At 36.2% G+C, this 13247-nt stretch overlaps 1 long non-coding RNA gene across 2 annotated transcripts in view; it reads left to right on the top strand.

The window, feature by feature from the left end:
* Positions 1-5749: 5749 nt before the first annotated feature.
* LOC135224392 (uncharacterized) overlaps positions 5750-13247 on the top strand; it is a 52119-nt gene continuing 44621 nt past the window's right edge. Inside the window, exon 1 of one of the 2 annotated variants that reach the window (XR_010316716.1) lies at positions 5750-5768. This is a non-coding gene — a long non-coding RNA (uncharacterized LOC135224392). Of the gene's footprint in view, positions 5769-9617; positions 9733-13247 lie in introns of those variants that run through there. The other variant, XR_010316715.1, reaches the window with a different exon arrangement.

Below are 13247 nucleotides of genomic sequence, written 5' to 3'. Positions count from 1 at the left end.
GCTTTCGAACCCTTTTCACCAGTTTTTGCAATTTATTCACAACACATTTATTATCCCAACTTTGCACCTACGTCTAACCTTTTATCTCTGACTTCTCAAATCACCATTCGTACTGAATAACCTTGAAGACATGACATAAATACCAAATTAGTTACTCTTCTGTCTGCATATATTCCAATACACATTTTACCTCCACCATAAAACTTTTCATAGCCCACAAGAACTTATCTCTTATCATCTATAAAAAGCATCCTCAACACCATTTATATTGTATAGTTATTAATTATAAACTATTCATAAGCCCATGTATACCACAAACAGACTTTTATACAATTTTTACTTAATTGTTAAGGAAAAACGTGAGCGAAATACCCTCTTCCTTGTCTGAGCTACACAGCTCATTCCCTATCAGTCCTCCCCCGATGTACAATGAAATATTCATGTCCTTGCAGTTCTTGTAAGTGTCTGTATTATTATTATTATTATTATTATTATTATTATTATTATTATTATTATTATTATTATTATTATTATTATTATTCAGTAGATGAAGTCTAAGCATATGGAACAAGCCCAGAGGGACCAATGACTTGAAATTAAATCTTCCAAAGAATATGGTGTTCATTAGTAAGAGGTAAGACGAAGTAAAGGGAAATAAAGAAAGAAGAGATCTCATTTATTAAAAGAGAAAAAAAATTAATTCATAAATAGAAGAACATATATTAGAATAATTTTAGGGTAGTAATGCCTCACATCTGTGCTTGAACTTTTGAAGTTCCTATTGCAGGACTTCCTCTAGGCCTAGGAGAATGTTCCACAGTCCAACGGCGTGAGGAATGAAGGACCTCTGGAACTTTGAAGTTCGACAGCAACTGCTACTTTAGGAAATAGAAACCTACCGCTACGGACAACAACCATATCATTTGACCTATATAGTCAGTGGGACAATTACGCTTCTCCCCTGGTTCCTCGTTGGAACCACGTGCTCGCCTACCGATTCGGTAGTCCGAAGTTCGATTCTCCGTTCTGCCAACGTGGAATCAGAGGAATTTGTTTCTGGCGATTAGAAATTTATTTCTCGATATAATGTGGTTCGGATCCCACAATAAGCTGTAGGTCCCGTTGCAAGGTAACCAATTGGTTCCTAGTTACGTAAAAGGATCTGATCCTTCTGGCCAGCCCTAGGAGTCCTCAGTGGTCTGGTTAAACTAAGATATACTTAACTTATGCTTCTCCCCAAGTCTTTCGGATTCTTTTCTTCATTCACACATACTTTACAAACCTTGGTCGGTCATGCAATTACACCGTGATCACCATCTAGCTTTCATATTCAGTCATTCTTCGACCCAGGACTGCATTCGTTTCAGATACAATAAACTCTACATTTCCTTCCTTTTCCTCTCTCAGTCTTCTTGATAATCCTAAATCTATTTTATAAATCATAAAAAGATATATAACAGAAGGAACAGGAATTCAAATAAGGAAAGTCTTTCACAAAATAGAAGTAACAGCATAATATCAGTCTGCGTTCAGATTGATTCCTTTTATACTTCACTTTGAAGTAACTTGAATAAAACACCACAAAACGTCTCAGAATTCTGAGGCTAAGAAACACACAGCGCTATCAAACTTTGACTTTGCACTTTGTTAAAAAAAAAAATGTGAAACTTACTGAGGACTAACGTATGAAATGCAATAATGACCGGATTTCTTTACCCCGTGTACTCAAATGATGTTAAGTTGTCTTTTCAAGTTCTTTTATCACCGTTTCTGTTCTTGAAGTTGATGTTACTTTTGCCCACTTAAATCTTAGCCATGCACCTCAAGAATTTGTTTTGCCCTCGACCTGTTTCTTCCATCTCAAGGATGACCTGTTTTCGACTCGTCCTACTCAGAAGTGACGAAGATTCTGTCTTCACAATGACTGAATTTTTTTACTCTCCCCGGCCTTCTTCCAGAATTCATATTGTTTACTTTCGAACCCAAAAGGGGCTATTTTTGTATATCTGTGTACTATCTTGGACTTGGGCAGGCAAGACTCCCAGCTACCCGAATTTACAAATTAAATAACTTTGTCATTCTCTAGTAATCTAATTATTCTCTCTTCGTTCACTGGCGTAGCTAGATATGAGCTGCTTTTTCTATCTTAGACAGTCGGCATATTTTATCAAAATAATCCTACTGACAAGTAATACATTAACTTATTGCAAAAGGCTTACCCTAAATTTTCTATAAGAATTAATACCTTGTTTACCTATTAAGTCTAAACCAAACACACCCATATGAAGGTCGCCTCAAGTCATCATCGTGTTTGGTCACCGGCAATGAATCTCACGTCAAAAACAAATTAAATTTTCTTTTTATTGACCCACAAATCAACCACAACGCATCTGCATTGGCCTAGTTCCATAAGCAAGTCAGCGGTTCTTCTGCTAATACCTGCAATTATCATCCGTGCCCAATTTGACGTCGAACCGTAATTTTGTTCAAGCATGCTGCCGGAAAGATCGACTCATTATATCGATCTCGTAAACGTTCCGTCTGCTCTGAACCAGTTTCAAGATATCCTACTAGTACCTAACCATTCGCTCTGTGAAACGGGACGATTTTACTGTTCATTCCTTACAGAAATCATCTGAGATTATCTCGCTCACGTAAAAAGATAGGTTAAATTATGAATGAATAAAGAGATACCACCTTTGTTACGTAGTTCAGTTTAATAGACAGAAATGGGTTAATAGTGGATTAATTAACGGATGGAAACCAAGGATCTCTTTGAGAGAGGAAAATTAGGCCGAACAAAATGGTGTACGTATATTGAGATTTTGTTTATTGATGTTTTATACCATGAATGGCAACATACATACACACACACACACACAAAGAAAGAGAGAGAGATCTTATCTTACAAATATCTTATGGATGATATCACTCCGTTCGATCAAGTGAGAGACACCTCGTCAAGGAAGTTACCTTTTCAATTATGACAAGTCTGCATTTCGACGTTATATATTCTCTCTCTCTCTCTCTCTCTCTCTCTCTCTCTCTCTCTCTCTCTCCAGTTGCGAATTTTAAGAAGACGCAGTCATACCGGTTATTTCCTAGACCGATCGAACGCGGGTTCCTTGGTTGTGAGCCGGAAGTAGTAGCTACCGACATTAGTTCGAGAGAGAGAGAGAGAGAGAGCGGGAAGGGGGGGGGGGGGGATGTTGTTACCATGTCTCTGAAACGGAAATACCAACTATACTGACAGTTGCGCGGAATAAATCTTGATATAATGAAGTCCACAACCTCTTTTCTCGGTTAATGTATTTTCTTCAGGCCTGCTTAGCGTAATGTCATGTCATTTACATAACTAAACCTGTTTCTAAGATACTTGGTACTTTATTGCGATGATGTCAGTCCCTTTTTCATCCCAGACACCTAACCTTCATGTAGGTCTAATCTGTCTCTATCTGCATCTCGCTCTCATATATATTATATTTAATATTCTATGTCTTCCTCCCAGACACCTAACCTTAACATTTAGTAACCTTTTTCTTCTTCCTAGATAGGTTTACATGAAGGCAATTTGTCTAGTCAATTCTACAGGGTTACAATTACAACTTTATATACTATGACAAACAACAGTTCTCGTGTCTGTAGAATCTCACTCCCTTTAGACCTAATATCCCTTCTTTTCTGGAGAGAAATCTGACCATACAACACCCACATGGTCCTAGTCCCACATTTACCACACGGAAGTCTGGTCAAGCAACGCCCACGTGTCGTTCACTCCCCCCCTTTATTCTGCAGGAATCAGCATTCCACCAAACTGCTCGGATCTGTGACTGTTTCCTTTCCTACAGAATCTTCAGCCTTCCTCCTTGTTCCCAGATTCCAATAACCCTTCCTCTTTTTTAAAGCGGTTAAGCCATCATTTCCTTTGGAATTAAGCACGTGACCTTTACAAAACGCCCACCCGCCACTATTTCCCCTGAAGATATTGACTAAATAATAGTCCGAAGTTGCTCGTCCCGCCGTCCTTGACATAAAAGCCAGTATCAATCAACAAAAACATCCTGTTAGAAGGTAGGCTACTAGAAAGGATGGTCATTCGCTGACAAAATTATACCATTACTTCATTCATCAACGCTGGCGTGTTGAATCATTTTGAGTAAACGTTGTGTCATTAGGCTAATGATATATATATCGACGGTTGTTTAGAAACACGCGTGTATGGAGAAATAAATTTCATAATGAATCCATCGACTCATAGATATCCGTTAGACCAATAGCGGAATGTCTCCAGTTCTCTGTCAATCTGTCGATTCCAATCGATTTCGGCCTTAAACTCACCTGTATTACAGAGCACGCCATGGTCCCAAGGTACACCTTGGGCATGGCGCCTGCCGGTCGCCCGAATTCATGACTTGTCATCTCATTTTGGACGAATATGAGGCCTTGTTATTCTCCACTTTGGTCTCGCTTACTTGGATCAACAGGGCCTTCGCTCTTGACAGAACCATTCGTCATTTTTTTTTTTAACTCAAAGGGCCTACATACCTCCTTAGATATTGAATCACGATTAAAATAATCTTATCTATTACATTCTTTGATAAGAGACATTCTATTCGCGATAAAAGTGAAATCTATTTGTGGGGTGGGGAGAGGTGGGAGGCGGAGAGTATGGTCTCAAAGGGAATTCACTGCTTTTGGTTTCGTCACTTTTTGCAAAAGACAAAAGATTTAATTCTTTGCACCAATGCAACAAACAAGATCCAAAATGAGCCCAGTTGCTTCCAAATAGTTTAAGAAATATCTCTCTCTCTCTCTCTCTCTCTCTCTATCTCTCTTCTCTCTCTCTCTCTCTCTCTCTCTCTCTCTATATATATATATATATATATATATATATATATATATAATATATATAAATTAAGTTGCGTATTATCATGATAATGATTGCTTTTACCATAACTGACTGCTTATTATGTGCAAATTTGTTTGGCATGACTTCCGCAGATAGCATCTACCACCCATACAAAACATTTTACACTTAGGTATGGGTGACAAAGCACGGAGGAAGAAAGCGTCAGGAAAATTTAATCAAGCCAATAATTAACTTAGGTAACAAAATAAGCAAGAAAACGATCACCAAGTTTGCTTGTCTCTACCGCCAAGCGCGGAAACTCAAAATGCAAATTTATGGGAAGACGGGACAGCCCAAGGCCTGAGAACATCGGTATACATGGCCACCAGCGTACGTATGGCAACTACTTGGATGTGGCGCATAAGATGATGGATGACCCACTTGCAAATAGTAGAGCAGACACTGATCAATTACGTCAAACAAGAGTTCTTTAATTTTTAAGTATAAGTAAGTGCACTATATATATATATATATATATATATATATATATATATATATATATATATATATATATATACATATGTGTGTGTGTGCGCGCGTGTGTGTGTGTGTGTGTGTGCGAACACCGTTGTCGAGTCATACCTTACAGTAAAGCAATTAATGTTAACTGTCTTTTTGTAAGAAAAGCAGCGAAAAACTGGTGATAACAAACAAACAAGAATTTCGTTATATGACGACACTTGAGCGAACAGAACGTATGGGAGAACCAATAACGAAGTCGCCGCCCGCAGACTCTTGTAATTCGTAAGAAAGAAGAAGAATCAAAACGTGAACGTGTAAATTTAGAATGAGTGAAAATGGTGCAAATTATCTTAATTTCTGCGGAGTCTCTCGGCATAACATCAGAACAGCCTTACAGGTAAGGAGTACGCCAACTGCCATTGGCAAAAGCACCTGATATGGACCGAGACTCGCTTCATTGTAGATCGATAATCGCGGCTCCTGGAGGATTGTCTGTCTGTCTCGTACAGTACACACACACAACACACACACACACACACACACACACACACACACACACACACACACACATATATATATATATATATATATATATATATATATATATAGTATATATGAACTAGGCTTATCAGGGCATTCAGCTGTGATATTCGTTCAGCCCTGGACTTAAATCTCTCTCTCTCTCTCTCTCTCTCTCTCTCTCTCTCTCTCTCTCTTCTCTCTCTTCTCTCTCTCTCTCATCTTCTCACACACACACACACACGTTTATAGTAGCCTTAGATCTGAGCTATCTCGTTCAAACCAGAAACTGCTCACGTTGTCCAAGTTATAAATCTAACTTTTGTGACGAAAAGGGCGCAGCCACTCAGAAGAGGCGGACTATGTCTCAATTCTGTCATTATTTGTCAATAATTCAGTAGTAACAAATTTCTTATCGACTTTGTATACCCTTTGAAAATTAATTATTCCTGTTCAAGGCCTTTAGCAGTTCGTTTAAAACAGGTTTCACTCCTAAACAATAGTCATATAAGAGTTTCCCAACGATAATCCTTATAAGAATATACTTAACGATGCAGTTAACGTCTGGTGTTTTACCGTTATAATCTGGTTAGGTCTATAATTGACTCCCTCTTTTCTTAATCATCTTTTTAACTTATCTCCACCGTTTTATTTTCATCTAGGCCTATTCAAGGTCCCCACGAAACAAGTCTAATGTTACCGTTAAATCATCCGCGTCCTTGACATTTTCGTACCACCCATTTTAGAGATCTATAGGCTTATGCTTGGTACCCACAGAACTTGGGCCTAGTCAAGCTTGCATGTTTGATTTAGTTCTTCGTCGCCTTCGTCGGTCGCCTCGACCATGACGAATGCGGAATGCGTGGTGCGTGCAGGGATATCATCCAATATCGGCCCTTTCCCCTCCTTCATCAGTTGTTCTATGCTTTATTTGCACTTTTATAAGCAAGCTAATGCTCATTCGGTTTTATAACGAATTCAAACCAATTACGGTATCATAAGTAACTTACACTGGTCAGTGTCGTTGTGGACGAAACCGATGGCATTCAAATCAAGGATAAGAAAGCAAAAGAAGATAGAAAAAAATGTAGCATTGGAATAACCTTTAAGGTCCCTCGGTTACCTAGGAAGTCCCCCTCTACCACGAACTATCCTTGAAAATATTGATTCCTACTGACATATTTCTTAGAAACTATGAAACCAATACCGGGTTTTCTCCATTTTAAGCATTTTTATGTCCATGTTGTAGAGCTTAGGGTTAAGTCTTTACTTTAAGGCAGGTAAAGAGAGTAAAAATACAATCGAAACGAGTAATCTCAGAATTGCTTTCCTTACGTTCGTGCTGCCTGCCCAAGACACGCACATTCATGTACCGTAAGCGCATGCGTGTGCTTGGGTATACATTTAAATATCTGTATTTGCATAAGCTTCTGTTATGCCCTTGTTTATTTACATTAGAAAAATATTGTTAATTGTAAAAAAATGAACAAAGTGGCTAATAAATGGCAAATGGTCGAGATGTATTTGTATACAATAGCGGTTAGCCTCAAAGTCGCAGCCCATACCATATCCTCGTGCATTCATCGTAACATTCAGAAATTAGTGCAGCGGTTGCTTTCGCAAAATTAACGTTGAAGATCGAAATCTTCTATTTTGTATTTTGTTTTAATCAAAACAACTTGGCTATGATTTACGTAGCACCAACAGGCCTTAGTATTGCCAGTTCAAACCCGGTTTGAATTGGTGGTTGCGTAACGTTATATGTTCAGTGTACGATTTACATGCACTTATCTACATGTCTGGATTAAAGTAAATGCTTCCTGTAACCTATAATCCATCTTGTTACCAACAAAAACATTACCATGATACCATAAAATTACCGTGTGACATGCATAAACGATTGACACGGCAGTCATTTGCTTTTACCTCATTTTCTCTCTTAAGAGTTAATCCTCATCATAAAAGACTTTCGACTTCCGTTCATTCTTTAATTATATTATGTTATTGATATTCAACAAGCGCAACAATTCATAAAGAACAACCCAAAATGGCCATATAGCAGGAAGCAAGCTTTGCAGAATGGAATACCTGAGTGTTAACGCGGGAAATATGATAAAATCCAGGTCAAATTAAGATAAAAGAGAGGAGTTAAGAAGAACAAACAAACCAACAAACAAACGAATATGTGCATAAACAAACAACAACACCTGAGAAGTGTCCGAAAACGTACGGCAGTGATGCACTTAAAGTACCATTACATTCACTCTCCATAGTACCTACTAGGGGAGCATTAACAGTCATAACACTACCAAGTTTTAAGATGCACCAGGCAGCTAGACCGAAACTTCATCAGCCGCATATGCCCTGTCGCAGTACATGCGACAGACAGTTTAAATTAATCCTAATTAATCTTTCCCTGAGGCTCTTCTTGTTGTGAGTCTAGTCACGCCATCAGATCAAGCGTGTTCTTGGTACTCAAAAAATCCTTTAGATCTTGCTCAAAGGCTTGCTCAAACAGTGACTGAATGTATACTTTTTTCTATTTTCTCCTGTTACCTTTACATTGTTAAAACCAAACATTATAGTTTGCTTCTTAATTATTTTCATATTGAGCTACATAGCTTTTATCAAGACTAGCTCTAAAAAAAATAACACACACACACACACACACACACACACACACACACACACACACACACGGAAGAGGAAGAGTGATGTCTGGCCGTGAAGGAAGCCTATCTGCCTCCTCAAGGGACCTGCTTAGAGTGACTTTCACTTCCAGAGGGTTAGCGTGATTGCGAGCGCGCACAGACGCTAGTTCACCTAACAACTAAATTAATAAATATATAAATGAAATCACTAGTACTCTCTTCTGAATATTATAGTATCATCAATTCAATTCACGTCATCGTCGTTTTTCATTCTTTGTCAAGCGTTGTGCGTCAACGTCCATGTTCCGATAAGATGACACGATGTCACAGTTCCCTAGCGATGCCTTCGTATAGGAATGGCAGTTTTGAGGGTGCTGACGATATTAAAAGTGTTATGTTTCTCTGACCTAATTTTCTGACAGTTCTCTTCTTAGCCTACTTGCTGTGCATTCATTTCTTCCTTTATTTGTAGCATTCCTCCGTAAATATGAATTTTTTGTATTTGTTTGTTTTAAACACTGGTATCCTAATCCTACGTAATTTTGCTTGGTAATGAAATAATTTAGCCTGTTTGTTACTTATTCCAAATGAGTGCATGCACATCAATAACAATAATAATAATACTCTGTTTTCCTTTTAAAGATCTTCTAACAAAAATCACGGTAATTATCCGCATCTTCATTATTCTTATCTACCCTTGGACAAAATTTAGTACCAGCTTTTTTTTTCTTTACTGATACTACCGGTAATAATGAAAACCACTACAGCATTATTATTATTATTATTATTATTATTATTATTATTATTATTATTATTATTATTATTATTATTATTATTATTATTATTAATGTTGTTGTTGTTATTGTTTAACCAGTTCAGAACATGCTACATAGACCTATCTTTGTCAGAGAGCAGAAGAGGTTTCACAGGACAATTCCACGTCCATGCAAGAACAGTTTCTTTCTTTCTTTTTACTGCGTGAGCAGTTAGAGAAGACGAGCAATTGGGACCATTAGGCCATGTATAAAAGAATCACGATTCGTCTTAATTACTATTTCATGTGGGCCTGAACTTTCACAGATGCTGGCTGTACTCGTGAGATGGGTTCGGAATGGAAGAACCTGAGTTATGAAATCCTGTTTGTTTTGATGTCAGACTCAGCACCTTCTTCACTGCCCGCTCGTATTAAAAGTAATTATGAAATCTATTTAAAAGATGGGAGTAACAGATATGATAGCATATGGTTTTTCATTAAGGGAATTGGCAACAGTAGCTAAACGAAATAATATACCAGAGGAAGGCAATGAAATTTTTGTAGTTATGAATTTATTAATACATACAACAAAATATCGAAAGGCCAAGACTGTATTTTTCAAACGCACAAAACAGTTGGTTTATCGAAACGACGAAATCACCACTACACGTGATTTGTGTTTTTGTTTTTGTTGACTTTTTGTCGCCTTTACAATCTGAAGATAACTGCGAGATACCTCGTCGTATCAGTAATGAGGGGCATTAGATACTATTCGTAACAATGAATAATACCTATCAAAGGAACAAAAAGTAATTTCTTTTCACCCACTGAATATCTGACTGGCTTCAGGCTCCAGTTAGTTGTAGGCCTATTACAGTCTCTTCTAATTACCCTTAAATTAACGTTTTTTTGGTATTACCAAGAGATTTACGAATATACGTAATATCAACCTGTTATCTATAAAGGATTGTCTCAAGGTTATCGACCATATAACTATTCGTTATTGCTTTCTGTTTTACGTCAACCTTCTTCTTCTTCTTCTTCTTCTTCTTCTTCTTCTTCTTCTTCTTTCTTTCTTCTTCTTCTTCTTCTTCTTATTATTATTATTATTATTATTATTATTATTATTATTATTATTATTATTATTATTATTATTATTGTATGAAAATCATTTCATTAGGTAAAATTAGTATAATAGGCATTTAAGAAGGAGAGAGAGAGAGAGAGAGAGAGAGAGAGAGAGAGAGAGAGAGAGAGAGAGAGAGAGAGAGAGAGAGTCGTTGAGTTTTCTAGTGGGATCAACAAATTCTAATTTTTCTGACCTTGCTTTACATTCTGAGGCATATTTATGTATCTATTTATAGCGCGTGCGTACGCGCACACACACACACATACACACACACACACACACACACACACACACACACACACACATATATATATATATTATATATATATATATATATATATATATATATATATATATATATATATATATGACGATGATTGTCAGTTCTAGAAAGCTTGTAACTTTTCCTAAATAAATATCTCTGCTAGTTTAGTGATGTTTTGTTATTAATTGTATTAACGCACAGAACAATTGTGTAAGTGATAAAGTTAATAAATATATATATATATATATATATATATATATATATATATATATATAAAGACAAAATCCACAAAAGAAAGTGAAACAATGGAATAACTGCTACCAGGCCTTTCGACTTCTCGTCCTATACTAAGCAGACTGATGTATATATGAAAATAAGTTTACACAGAAAGCTCGTATAAATAACAGATAGGGATTATAAAGGCAAATATGTACCTGGAATGCAACACATCTGAAGAATTAGTAGACCTGCCCAAAACTGGGGCACAATTTAAGAAGTTTACAAAGGATTATGCCCTCAAAAGTAGGGACAAGACACTTAAAAGATGCAGGGAGGTGACAGAACACAAAAAAATGTTGTAAAAGTACAATTCAATAAATCTCATCTTGGTAAACAATAACAATTTTTGCAAAGTGAACATTTTCACAAAAGGTGTATTAAACATACTGATACATAGAAATTGTCTATAAGGTAACTAATTTGTAATAAGCCGGTGATTTCATCTTTAAAGCCATTCATAAACATTTTACTAACACAAGGGTCCAAATAATACAAGCCAGATCTATGGTTAAAATCACAATTGGAAGTAAGTTGTATAATGGCGGATTCTAAAAAAATTCTTGAAAAGAAATCTTTCCATCTAGCAGTCACTGAACTGCCAATCCAGTTTATCCTATGAGAGTTTTCACTTAAATGGATGAATATTACATTGGATGTTTGCCAAGTTTTGATAGAATTACTTGTGCTGTTTAATTCTTAATCCTTGATAGAATGGCCAATATATCCTTAGGGCCATTTTTTATTGGCATTCCTTTTAGTGTGCTATTATAGAAAGAAATAAGGTTGACATTGAAAGATTTTAACAATGATTTTGTGGTTTAAAAACTGCTAAAATAAGGCAAGCTTAGAATGTTTTTAAAAGTTTCTCTCTCCATGTTACTTTCACCATAAAACTTTATGTGGTCTTCACTGAAACAAATACCTAATATATGTGAAGGATAACATAAATCTGTCCCTATTTTTCTTATGCATTCGATGTCTTGATCCAAATATTGGGGACTGGCAATGCACAATGCTCGTAAAAACATAACAGAAAAAATTGATATTTTGATATTAAGATGGTGGCCTGAATAAAAATTGACAAAATTAAAGTTGTTGGTTGGTTTCCTATAAATACTGAGTTTTCATTGAAATGGTTGTCTATGCACTGAAATACCTAAGGAAGGGAGGGAATTGTCTTTTTCTAGTTCTAAAGCAGAGTTAATTGATGGTATACCTGGTTATTCAAACTAGAGAGTAAATTATTGACATCAATACCCTTGTACTAGTATAATGTTTAAGAATTATCTTAAAGATGAAATCACTGACTTAATTACAAATTAGTCACATTATAGACAATTTCTATATATCTGCATGTTTAATATATTCTTTTTTTTGTGAAAATGTTCACTTTGCAAAAAATTTTTTTACCAAAATGAGATTCATTGAATTGTACTTTTACAAAAAAAAATTTTGTGGTCTGTCACCTCACTGTATAATCTTTTAATTGTCTTGTCCCTGCTTCCGAGGGCTTAATCCTTTGTAAACTTCTTAAATTGTACCTCTGTTTTGGGTAGGTCTACTAATTCTTCAGGTGTGTTGCATTCCAGCTACATATTCTCCTTTATAATTAATATCTGTAATTTATACAAGCTTTCTGAGTAAACTTATTTTCATATCTATATCAGTGTTCTTAGTAAAGGACAGTAGTTACACCATTATTCCACTTTCCTGTGATGATTTTGTTTTTATTCATATATTCATTATATCGCATATTTTCTATTTTCGTGATTCAGTTATATGTATGGATGTATGTATGTATGTATGTATGTATGTATGTATGTATGTATGTATGTATGTATGTATGTATATATATATATATATTGTTATGTCCGTGGTTCCTGTCAAGTACAACTGATCTCAATTGTGGTGATTTAAGGCCAAAAAGGAATTAAGGCACCATAACACAAATGAGAAAGTTGAAAGGTTATGGCTTAGGCCCTACTTCAGAGTGAAGGAAATTAGGTAAACTCAGAGGTTTAACATGCTTACATATATTTCATTATTCTAAAGGAACTAAAGGCCACGAGATCAGCTCGCTGCTGTAGACTGGAGTGGACCGATACTACTCGGTCTAGGTGGAAATAAAATCAGCGGAGATATGATGAAATCCCAGAGGCACGTTACAAGAATCCGCTTCCAATAACTAGGCATGTGGCAGATATCTGATAGTCTGGGCTTGTCCGTCTTCAATGGTGGCACCATTGATGGAAAGCACAATGGAGAAAGAGTGCAATTGA

This window comes from Macrobrachium nipponense, chromosome 12, assembly GCF_015104395.2.
Source record: "Macrobrachium nipponense isolate FS-2020 chromosome 12, ASM1510439v2, whole genome shotgun sequence".
NCBI classification, from domain to species: Eukaryota; Metazoa; Arthropoda; class Malacostraca; order Decapoda; family Palaemonidae; genus Macrobrachium; species Macrobrachium nipponense.
The sequence above is the reverse complement of the archived record's forward strand: the minus strand, read 5'-3'. Positions and strand labels throughout refer to the sequence as shown.